Source organism: Pipra filicauda, unplaced genomic scaffold (assembly GCF_003945595.2).
Source record: "Pipra filicauda isolate LSUMZ 115617 unplaced genomic scaffold, ASM394559v2 scaffold12_size5214236_pilon, whole genome shotgun sequence".
Taxonomy (NCBI): Eukaryota; Metazoa; Chordata; class Aves; order Passeriformes; family Pipridae; genus Pipra; species Pipra filicauda.
In genome coordinates this window covers 1,700,247-1,712,403 of record NW_024103763.1, presented here as the reverse complement: position 1 = coordinate 1,712,403, position 12,157 = coordinate 1,700,247, and the positions used below count along the sequence as shown (strand labels likewise).

General features: G+C 39.5%; 1 non-coding gene across 1 annotated transcript; it reads right to left on the bottom strand.

Moving 5' to 3' along the window:
• Nucleotides 1-1,649: 1,649 nt before the first annotated feature.
• On the bottom strand, nucleotides 1,650-1,847 carry LOC113993194. The gene has a single exon (XR_003542527.1). It is a non-coding gene; the product is annotated as a U2 spliceosomal RNA (small nuclear RNA).
• Nucleotides 1,848-12,157: the final 10,310 nt, after the last annotated feature.

The window sequence follows — 12,157 nt, the reverse complement described above, 5'->3', positions numbered from 1 at the left end:
CCCTCACAAATCACAGCCAGGCAGCAGTGGGAAGCAAGCAGCATGGTCCATTCCCAAGCCACCCCAAACGGGCTAATTCCCTGGAAGGCACAGCTTGCAGCAGCAGCAGCACTACCTCAACCCAGCCTCAGAGAGGGGAAAGGTGTCAGGTCATGTTAGAGACAATATAAAAACATTTCTCCTCCCAGCCTGGGTTGAAATAAAGTGTCATGGTCTGACCTCAGCTTAATAATTACTATTTCAGGTCTTCGATGTAGGATAGAAGGGCAAAATATGGAACCTTTCTTTAGTGAACACTTTCATTCTTTCAGCTGGGTTTTCCTTTGTTCTGCCTCAGTTCAGTGACAGCCAGCAGCTCAGACCTGCTGGCACAGTAGTCCTTGCACAAACATGTGTTGAGACAATCACTGTGTCTGTATTCAGCCTGCTTATTCAGCTTTGTTTTAATAAATCCAGTAATAGACTTTCAGAGGCAATGAAGGGGAAAGAATAATTTGGAAACAAAGCTGTTGAAAAGAATACAATGCACACGCAGTAGAGAAGAGCGTGATTTTGGAGGTCTGTGCAGCTGTTTTATTTCTTTAGAGAATTTTGATCAACCTCATTACACGGGGAAGCAAAGGGATTTTAAAACCAGTGTTGTGCTAATCAGTCAGTAGAGAAAACAAAGAGACATTTTCCCTTTCTCCTATCCCTCACTTTTGTTTTCTCTCTTTCATGTGATTTTACAAGTGAAAGTGCTAGATTACCTAATTTTAATTAAAAAACTATTCATGCTGGGGTTTTGCTAGAGAAGCAATTTCAGTCTTTGTCCACTATATCATTTAATCAAAGATATCCTAAATGCTTTCAAGATTGCCATGGCTGCACCAATCCGATTGCCATCAGTGTAATGGCTTTCCCAGTGGATTGGAAAAAACCTGTAATTGGACATGAGCCCATCCTTTCAAGTGGGATTAGGAGCTCTGCTGCAGTCATCCCCTAAATTTCAGGGTCTGATGTTTTTGTCTTGCTCCTTGTGTATTTACTGCCACAAAGCAAACCTCCAGTGCCTTCTTTTGAGTTGAGCTATACAGGCACAGCCAGGAGAAGGAGCGTGGAGCTGCACTGCTGTGAGAGGTCACTTCTCTGTGTTATAGGGAGCAATTGGTGTCTGGTTAAACCTGGGGCTGACCCTACACCATTCCTTAAAAAAGAGAAGTGTATGTGTGTGGTGGGAATTTGCTACCTGTCACTTCTAAGGGCTTTTAAATGGATTTATCCAACATCCTGCTCCTACCTACACACTCTTCCCAATGGCATGCAAATCAGGAACCTTAATCAAAGCATGAGGACCATTTTCCCTGCCTCAGGAGCCACCTTCTGCAGATCCCGCCTGGAGGCCTGGGGCTTTGCTCCTCTCCTGTCCTCCAGCCCTGCATCGTGCATCACCACACCAGCACCGCCTACTCACACAGCACTTCCGGCAGACCATCCACAAGCAGTGAAAACCTGGCCTCCCTGTAGTGCACCAGAGGAGTGAGGAGCCTTCAGGAACACTCCTGTGAGCAACGGATCACAGAAACCTTGAGAGATCACAGAATCACAGAATCAGCCAGGTTGGAAAAGACCTCCAAGATCATCAAGTCCAACCCTTGATCTAACACCACCGTGGTTACTAGACCATGGCACTAAGTGCTACATCCAGTTTCCCCTCCAGGGATGGTGAATCCACCACCTCCCCAGGCAGCCCATTCCAATGTCTGATTACTCTCTCTGTAAAAATTTTTTCCTAATATTAAAAAAAAAAATTAAACTGGTAAGAACAGATACTACACTTGATCTTAGCTAAAAGGCTGAGAAGTGATGTGGCACTTTATGTGCTGCCTTGCTCTCTGCCTGCTTTTATAGATAAAAAAAGTATTTGGTGCCTTCTGTCCGGAATTCAGAGCTGCCCCTGTACACACCATTTTTACTCTGCTCTGTGATAGATGGAGAACTCTAGTTCAAAATTTAGTTTTGTCTTTCTGTCAATAATAATGGTTCCCTAACTATTTTTCCAGCCCTCCCATAGCATCAAAACTTTTCAGAGCCTAACTTGTAGTGGACTGGTGTAAAGTTATTCAAGTGTTTACATTGCCAAAAGCAATGGAAGTCCCAAAGAGGAATGTTTAACTTGGCTGGGAGAAGACCTGCATTGCATGGAGATCACAGGCACGGTGTTCACCTTCTGCCAATCCCTGTACCACGTCCAGGTCATGGGCAGAGGATATGGCAGTACCAAAGTACCTAACTCCTGACAAGCTGGCGGGACAGAGGAGTGCAAGAGGGATGTTTTAGCTGGAGAGAGATGATTTCACACAGGAAGATATGGGCTTAAAAAATGGCTGATCTGGATTTGATGCCTGCTGTGAAAAACTTTCATTTTAAGGTATTTCTAGATTGGTTTGTTGGATTAGTGTTATATTAGGTGGCAGCTCAGGAAACAAGGACATATCAGGTGGAATTGAACGTGACAGGTCCTTCTCTTAAGGTGATTGAGTGAAATGTCCTTGGTGTCAAGAGTACAGTGGGGGAGGCTGCAAATGAAAAAACAGAAACACTGAATGTCTCCTCATCAAAGTTAAATTTCTCAGGAGTTCAGAGGGCACATGAAGAGTGCCCAAGATGTGCTTGGTTTTGATGCTGCAGAGGGTGGATATCACCAACAAATACAACTCCTTATAAGCAACCTTTAATCCTGGAAAGATTTTACTTTGAAATATGTGATTTTAAAAATAATTTTCAGATAATTATGGCAGGAATTGGCTAACTATGTTATGTAGTACAGGAACTGAAAGAGCCCTGCTCTCTCTGTCAAGATGACACCTATGATTATAGGTGTGGTAAAACAGAGAAGTGAAACTGTGATAGAAATCCTGAGTGTTTAAAAGCAAGAGTTTAAAAGCTCTCACAAGCTGCACAAAAGGAGACAGGTACTGGGTGGAATTTGAGTCAAAATATGCAGCATGAATACATCTAAGAAGAGCTAAAGTGACCCTCTCATGAAAGCCTTTTCATTTTCCAGGCAAACCTTCTAGGCCTTGACTTAAGTGACTAGACACTCATTAAACAGGAGGGCATCAGCCAAAATACCATATGAAATGAGAAACAGAAGGCTGATTCTCAAGCTGATACGGGAAAAGGCTGCAGGAGCCAAAAAAAACACGTATGGGGAAAGAAATCAAGATGCTAACAGTTATATCATCCCAGAAGAGCATTTCATAGGGGCAATGTACAACAGTGCAAGAGGTGATGTGTAAATGAACTATTTCAAAGCAACGTACTATTTGCCATTTTAAGTTGGAATACAACTGGAAACCTGCTGCTTCAGATCCCTGCCATGGAAAGAGAAGTATGCCTGAAGGCAGGGACTAAAGGAGGAGTCAGGCTGGCTCTGGGCATTAATATACCAAGCAGCAGATGTTAATGTGTAACTAAGTGCGGGCTTTGTTTTAGTGGAAAATGAAGCGAAACTGGGACTCCTTCCTTACGGGTCACTGAAAAAAAGTTCAAAACAAAAAGAGATAAAACATTTGCCATCAAAGACAAGAGGAGATAATTTTGGCAAATAGCTGATATGATTTCTAGTCTTAGCTCTGCAGTGACAACCTCAGGCTGGAAAGTCACTTGAAAAAAAAGACAAGAGACCAGTCCTCTTTTTATAGTCACTGTTTTCTCTTCCTGCTATTTTCACACCTAATGTATTTAATGAAAAAATGTCACAAATTTCTCGTAGCAAAGACAGTGAATGTGTTGAACCCTCTATGAACTACAGTGTAGTTCACATGAAATAAGAAGGTTAATGCCTGGCAGCAAACTAAAATCTTTGAAGGAAAGATTGAGAACTCGTATTGTCTTCTCCTAGGGTTTTTATATTTATATATATAATATATAAGTATATATTATATTATATATATATGTTGAAAACATTTTAGTCTTTCATTGTGAAGACTGTAACCCTTTTTTGCCAAAATTTTGTTTGCACCAAGATTCTCCTAGGAAGTCCTTAGAAAGCAAGGATTTGAAGGACACAGTGCTTTGTCCCTCGAGTGTGTGCTAAACCGTGGATTTTTGATTTTTTTCTTTTCTTTTTTTTCCTCTTCTTTTTTTTTTCAGAGCTGTCTTTCATCTTTCCAAACAATGATGTGTCATACTTGACAGAAGTGGTAGCACTCCCAATCATCTGAATTCATTCTAGGCAGCTTAATTAATAAAGTGCTTATCTTGTGCCCCATGGGAAAAAAAAAAACAGTTTTCCAAGAGAAAATAGATATAATGTGCTGACAGAATACTAAAATACAATTGGTAATTAATGTGCATTGGGAATTAAAAATATAGAGCAAGAGTCAGAGTTTGGGAAAAGATTTGAGTTACACAGCAACAAAAGAGAACAATGAATTTTCTTTCTCTAATGTCTCTTATAAGATGAATTTTCTATGAGCTGTTTTCTTTCAGGATTTGAAATCTTCCATGGAGGGTTGACATCTGGAAATTGTCCCTTTCCATCTGGTTGCTGCTTCCAAGTCTTGAAAGATTTAGATGCATTTGGCTGGTTCCCTTGTGTGAATGGCTCCAGTGAGTTCTTCCTTAGAGTTTTTCTTCCTACCAGTGGGATGAATTTAACTAATTTACTGTAATATAAGAAAACATAGAGATACCAGAAGAGCAGCTGGAGTTTAAATTAGCAAGGGATGTGAAGGACAAGAAGAAGGGCTTCTATAACAGAATTTAAAAAGGAAAGCTAAAGAAATTGTGAGCATGCTGTTAAATGCAGTAGAGATTGAGGGGCAAAGGATGTGGGAAAGGCAGAGGGAGTTAGTGCCTTTTTGCCTTTTATGCTGCTGAAGACTTGCCTTCAGACCTCTCATGCTCTTGAACCTGATTGCAGAGTTTGTGAGTGCAGCAGCACCCAAAGGAGAGGAAGATGGAGTAAGGGAGTACTCGAACAAGTTGGACATATACAAGCCAGATGGAGCAGATGGGATGTCTCTAGGAGCAGCAGACAAGTGGGCCAATGTCACCATGTGGCTGCTCTATAGCAGCTTTGGAAGGACATGACAAAGTTTATGGAGCAAGTCCTCTTAGAGGTCCCATCCAGGTGCTGGAATGTCAAAAAGGTGACTGCAAACAACCAGCGTGGAGTTACCAGCAGCATATTGTGCCTGATGGAACTGATTGCCTTCTGTGACAAGATTGATGACACAATGAGGAGAGAGCAGTGGATGTTGAATATTTTGACATTGGCAAAGCATTTGGTGTGGTTTTCCATAGCCAGTTTCCATATCCTTATAGCCAAATTGGTGAGACATGTTTGGTTAAGTAGACAATAAGGAATGAAGTGAACGGATAATTGCCTGGACTATGGGTCTTAAAGAATTTTAATCAGTAGCACAATGTTGGTGGTCACTAGTGATGGTCTTCAGGGATTGATAATTGGAACACAACTGAAGTTAATCTTTAGCATTGTCACTTGAAGAGCAATGATTTTTAAAGTTACTTTGAGTAAGTAGTTTGTGTGACTATTTATTGTGAACTGACTGTAGTCAGTGGCTTGCTTACCAAAGCTTTATCTCAGATGTTTGCCTATCCAGTGTGACACCCAGCCTGTGCTCAGTAACCTAAATGTATGGTGCTGATTCTCTTCTTTGGTGGAAGGCTCTGATTTGTACTACAAAACACATTTTTTAATTGCAGAATAAAATTAATTCTGGGAATTAATTCTGGGAATTAATTTTCATTATAACAAGTAATATTCCAACATATTATTAGTTTTTATCTAGGAAATGGCTGGCAGCATCATGTCACAGGATAGTTTTTCCTAGTTGTGACTTGCAAATTTGTTTTTTTTGAGGGAGGGTGCTAATGCACTCTGGCCATTACCACATACCTCACAATTGGAAAGGACATAACTACCTGACTTCAGGATTTTCATTATTAAAATTGCTATTCTTAGCATTTTGAAAGGACTGTGTCAAATGGAATCCTAGAATCCTTCTCCACATACCCATTTTTATCATCAAGCTCACAATACTGTTTCTGTCTCTGCTGACATATATTGATCCTAAGTTTTCACGACAGAGATAATGGCTTTGCTAATGGCGCAGTAAGTATCACAATTTACATCAGCTATAAATCATCAAGCATCTCAAGAGCATATAATCTACCAGGAATGAGGTGAGTCATAAATTGTGTCCCTGTTACATTTGTGCCAGTCCAGCAAACCTATATCACTTATCTCTCCCCAGCCTCCACATTTCAAAGTGCTACAGGGAAGAAAAAAAAAGACAACAGATAGCTCTAGAAATTGATTTCCAGACATGTAACAACACATCTAAGAAAGGTCAGCTAGTAAACTCCTTTGTGGGGTTGTTGGCAAAATAAAGTAAAATTGACACAAACTGAAAAAAAAGTATGACAGCAAATTTGTCTATCTACCCCCTGGCTTTCAAATACACCTGAGGCCTTATCATTTAGGAGCAAAGAGATAAAGCTCAGAGAGCACCACACACATGGACAATGCATTAAACTGGACTTTTTGTCCTTCATCATGAGAAGGTGGTTTTGTCTTCAGAAGTGGTGTGGCACTTTCCCAGCCTGCTGTGGAGTAGTTCTTCATGGGCAACCAAGGAGTTAATTTAAAATATGTTCTCTCTGCTCCCTGCCAGAAAGATGAGCCTTCCTGGCCAGAGCAGAGGGCAGAATGACCTGCTGCTGCAAGGGACAAAACTGCAGCCTCAATTTTACATAACTGCTTTAAAAAATTTAAGCTGTCACGCTTCAAGACACAAGGACTTGACTGAATGTAGGGAGCAACCCTTGGCCAGTTTTCCACTAATCTCTGTCCTGACTGCCTTCCTTTTTGTCTGTGTCTGACATTGACAAATGCAGTGGTTGTAAAAGCCTTCAGTAAAAGGAAAAGATTGAGGTAGGGAAGCAAATTAACACAAAGTTTAGCCTCAAGCTGTTCTCTGCTAGATGTTTTCCTGGCATTCTTTCTGCTGGGGCAGTGCTGCCTGGGGACTCAGGACTCTCTGTGATGTGCTCTGCCATGTGGGCTTTTAAATTAGTTGATGTTTGGTCAGACTCTCCATTTTTCTCTACCATGAGCACTGGTGGTTGTGAACAGTGCACTTGTCAGGGTTTCAGTTCAGACTTTCCAAACCCGTGCCTAAACTGTGTAGTGTGTAGACCATATCTCATCAGTCCCACTGGGCTCTTGTATGTTTTAGCTTGGGGTGAAACAGATGGGTCTCCTGGATGGCTTATTAGGTTTGTAAAAATGAATTGCACTCTTTTTATGGGTTTATTTAGGGTCTTGGTGGAATTAGCAATGCAAGTCTAGTTTTGCTGATCGTAGAATGGTTTGGGTTGGAAGGGACCTTAAAGATCATCCAGTTCCAACCCCCCTCCCCAGGGATGCTACCCACTAGATCAGGTTGCCCGGAGCAACAAGAAGTGAGTCTACACAACAAGCAGTTGCAGTGTTGCCTTTTAGTATAGCTTGAATGGCAACCTAGGTCCATGCAGAGTATTTTTAAATGCTGTGATATCACACTTAGGCAAGGAAAACCCAACAGGTCACCACACTCATGCTAAAGAAAGGTTTTCAGCTAATTGTGGAGGATGCTAATTTCAATTAGCAGGCTATATTATGCAAACAGCTAGCACTAACCTTGACATGAACTGAACTAAGATATTTTGAGAGGTAGGTGTTCAGAAATAGCAGTTGCATCCCTTGATAATTGCAAGTATCTCATATTATTTAGAAATATTTCAAATGGAAGTTGGTGCTGTTAGCACAGACTGTGCATATGCTAAAATTTGCACATAATAACACTGAGTTAAATGAAATTGTTGAATAATGAAACATTTGGCTAATTTTCTGCGCTGTTGTTTGCTGAAGCCTAGCAAATCCATGAGAACCCCAAGTCACCCTGATTTTCTCAAAGTCATTGTAAGATCCTTTACTGTTCTGAGCAGAGAGGTGCAAGCTAGTGTATGGAATTTTCTTATTTTATGCAATGCAGAAAGTTAAGCAAAAATATTTTTCTGAAGACAACAGTAAGCACAAACCCTACTAAGTTCCCTTCACATTGGACCTGTGCAGTTGTTTCTCTGCTGTTGAAGACATTTCATAGGAGCTTTTTTTTTTTTTTTTTTAACTTATACTGTCCCTATATAAAGCCTGCTGTCAAGCACAGGTTTCTTGGAAACAGAACAATTACTGACAGAATTTTCTGCCCTGCTCTATGTGTTCCATTTTAGAGTAATAACTCATTTTCTTTGTAAGTGCATAATATATGAACTTTCATATTTGAATAGTCCCTCAAACTGTAAAATAAAGTACACTTTGAAATGTTTTATTCTTAAATAATACTATAATTAATATATGTTTCATGACAGAGTTTCTCAAGATTTTTTTCATTCCTTTGCCTAAGGAGTACTCAATCAAGTTCAGATGTTCTGGGTCTGGAACACGAGAACTACTCTAAGTCCATGAAGCAGTGTGCTTACAGTGCAATGGGAGAATTGTAACTCTATAGAAAGCCAGAGAACTGGTCTCTCCACAAAATGTTTTTCACCTATGAAACATTGTACAGAATTTTCTTCTTTCTTTTAAACGTCTGAGCATTTGGAAACAACTAAAGCTTTTTTTTTATTTTTATTTTTCTTCAGTAAGATTGGTTTAGGTGGAGGCTATATTTCAAGAAAATATTTTCAAAAAGAAAATACAAGAAGTTTTCATAGTAGTTGCCTCCTCTTTTTGTTTCATCTTCAAAGTCAAATAGTTTGCTTTGGGCCCTTATCCACACACTGCTGAGATAAATAATAGATGCTGTACTATTTGTTAAATGCTATTTTTAAGTTCTTTCTATTTCAGCAAATCCTGCCCTTTTCTAATAATAAGAAATCTCTATGGTTGGTATCTAAAAATATTTTTCAGCTTAAGAAAAATGATCTTCACTTTCCTTCATTCATTTGTTTTTGGCAAAAGTTTATGGGTGCATTTCAGCTAAAAAGAAATTAATACCAGGATTGGGATTCCCTTGGTATCACTGCAGAGAGTGGTGGGTGGGAGGAGGAAAGAAAAGAAAGAAGTGATTGCCTCTCTATTTATAGAGTATTATCTGCACAGATGTCTGTCAATGACATAGATGCTACTTCAGAAATTACTTCAACAGCTGCATTCCAGGCAGAGGAGACAATTAACAAATGGATTTGGGTTGCAGAAACATTTAGTTTGGTGACAGATGTTTGGATACAATCTTACTTTTTATTTATGGAATAAATGCTCTTAATCTGATTCCCTCTTATTATTTGCCAGAAGAACATAAGTAATTATCTTTTAGGTGAACGTGTTTATATCACAATCTAAGAGTCAAAAATTTATTATTTTACTAGGAGAAAAGAGATGCCTTTGAAGTACTATTTGACTAACCACAGACCTTGTCTCTGGGCAAAGGACAAGTACAATGTTTGATGAGGAAAGATACAAAATCTGAGACACAGGGGTTACTTTCCACAAAGAGGACAGACCTTCTCAGGGAGTGCTTTTGGAGAGCGGGTTGGTCCACCCCTTACAAATGTCCCTTAGAGGGATGTATACTCCATTTTTCATGTTTCCAACCCAAAGTAAATTTCTTTCTGGAAATTCACTGGTAGGTTAACGAGTCCTAGATTGTTATATAAACATTTGCCTAGAAAATAATTCTTTACATAATAATAAACCACTGGATTTCCAAGGGGAACCTGGGACAAATTCAATATCCAGGATTATGCCCAGAGTCAGATTAGGTAACCTATTGGTGCCTTCTAGTCTTAAAATCTACACATACTTAACAATTCCCTGGGTAACTTTCAGATTCTAATAATGAGTGTCACCATATACTGTTTAAATCAAGTTGTTTAGAAATACTCTGGATAAAGGTTTACATTGCTTGGTAGTTCCCTCTCATTCTATCATTGCATTACTTATTTTTGCAGTTATTCACTTGAAATATTTTTCCTTTTATTGACCAGCTCTGCTTAATATTCTATGTGGTTGTTACAGATCAACTGGCATTAACACAGGGGTGGGGTGAAGGAGACAAGGCAAGGGGAACTGGAAAGGCATTTCAGGGAGTGTGGGGAGCAAGGCAAGTGCAATGGGAAGGAACTGGCTGCTGTGATTTGAAGCATGTGGCATGTGTTAGCATGGAGAAAAATACATGCAGAGAGCTAATGGAGCTGGTGTAGTCTCTCAGAGGAGTTAATTTGAGTATGCTGGATATTTTAACTACCTTTTTTAAAGCCTGAAATAATTTGGTTCTAATTTCTGAGCAGGGACTTGCAGCCCACACAGCAGTAAGTCTTGATAATTATTAATTATATGTTTTTCCTCTGTTGTCTATGACCTTGTTTGTAAAAGCTGTGTAGTAAGGCTAGAATATTAAGAGGTTTATGGGCTCTGGCATACCACCTAGCTGGAAAAGAAGAAAATATTTAAAGAGCAAATAGATAATATGAAGTATAACCTTGAATTTGCACCCTTTCAGAAGGCACTGAAATCTGGAGTGCACTCATCCAGCACACATGATCACTGAAAGAGCAAGTAGGTAATTTTCTGGTTTAGCTACAATTAAAATTTACACACACTCCCATCTTACAGCCTAATCTAAAATGGCAGCAGTCGGCAGAGGTACATGGCAAACTGCCCATGGAGGGAATTCTAGCTTGAAAATCTGCCTTAGCTTTATCCTAGCAGAGACCCAGATACCACTGCTTTGGCTCAAGCATTAGAGTGTATTACAGAAGGAAAGACTAAAATACAATGGGGAACCCAAATTAAATCTGATGAGGAGAAGCTTTGGTATAAAGGTTTTATTTCTACTTCATCTCCATTACCTTGTAAGGAGCTGCATTACCCTCCTATTACAAGATCACTGTGTTCCTCTCCAAATGTACATATTAGTCTAACAATCCAGCCTTCTGTCAATGTGAACACTTTGGTTTTTATGTTGTACTTACTCAGAGAAATGCTGCTATCTGATCTTTCTCCAAGAAAGACTTCCTCCCAAAATAATTTTTTCCCATTAGAAATAATGAAGCAACTTGACTAGCAATAGGAGAAAATTGTCATGGAAATACTGAAAGCAGTTTGCTTCCCAAAGTTACAAGGAAAAGTACCACTGGACCTGGATTTCAAGATGCTGAAAAGATACATATTGCTTTTGACTGGTCTGAAAAATCAATTGGCCTTCAATCCTTGACATATGCAGAAGAAAACATTTCTTTATTAGCTCTGTCTTGCTTTTCTTCCACAGGTTTGGAACATGATGTCATTCTCTGCAGGGTAGCTCATACAGTAAGTGAATTATTGCACTGTTGTTGGGAAGAGGCCCCGAAGAAGTTCAGGCACTATAAAATCAGTGTCTGCCCACACTTTACTTTTAACATTATTGCACAACACGAGCACAGAATAGCTCAAATTAAGTTAGAAATCTCAAACCTTTTTTCTCCTGCCCTTTTGACTAACAATGTAATGTGCTTCTCAGCTCTTTAAGTTGCAGAAAGTGGTCTCACTAGAGTAGCAAACTTCTGTGATAAAGATTTATGTACAATTATGACTAGTAAGAGAGGAAAAAGAAAAGCAATTTCATGAAAGCAGAGATGTCTGTTGCAAAAGGCAGATTGGCCGAGAAAGTTAGGAGAAGAATAGGACACCCTTTCTTGTCTGAATAATATTTAAACACATCTCTGCTTGCAGTGTGATAACTTCTGTAAAGAGGTCACAGCTGACTCTCAGAGTTGCTTGAAAAATGGAAGAAATTACGAATTCTGCTGTCATCTTGTTTTGTCTTTGTTGTCTCCATATTTGCTTCATTTCTAACTTGTGCCTTTTTGGTGAATCCATAGATGTATTCTCTCTGAGATGACGATCTGCCTTTCTGTGTGACTGGGCTCTCTAGCTGCCAGTGAATATGGAAGCAATACATAACAAGACAACAGTGCTTTGGCTCCTCCTGGTGAGGACTAGAAACTGAAAACAGTTAGCAGGACCCCTGATATTCAGATTAAGGGCTGCCAAAAATTTCTGTCTGGGAAAGACTTGGAATAGATTGCACCTGGGATATTAATTCTATTTCACAAATAAAGT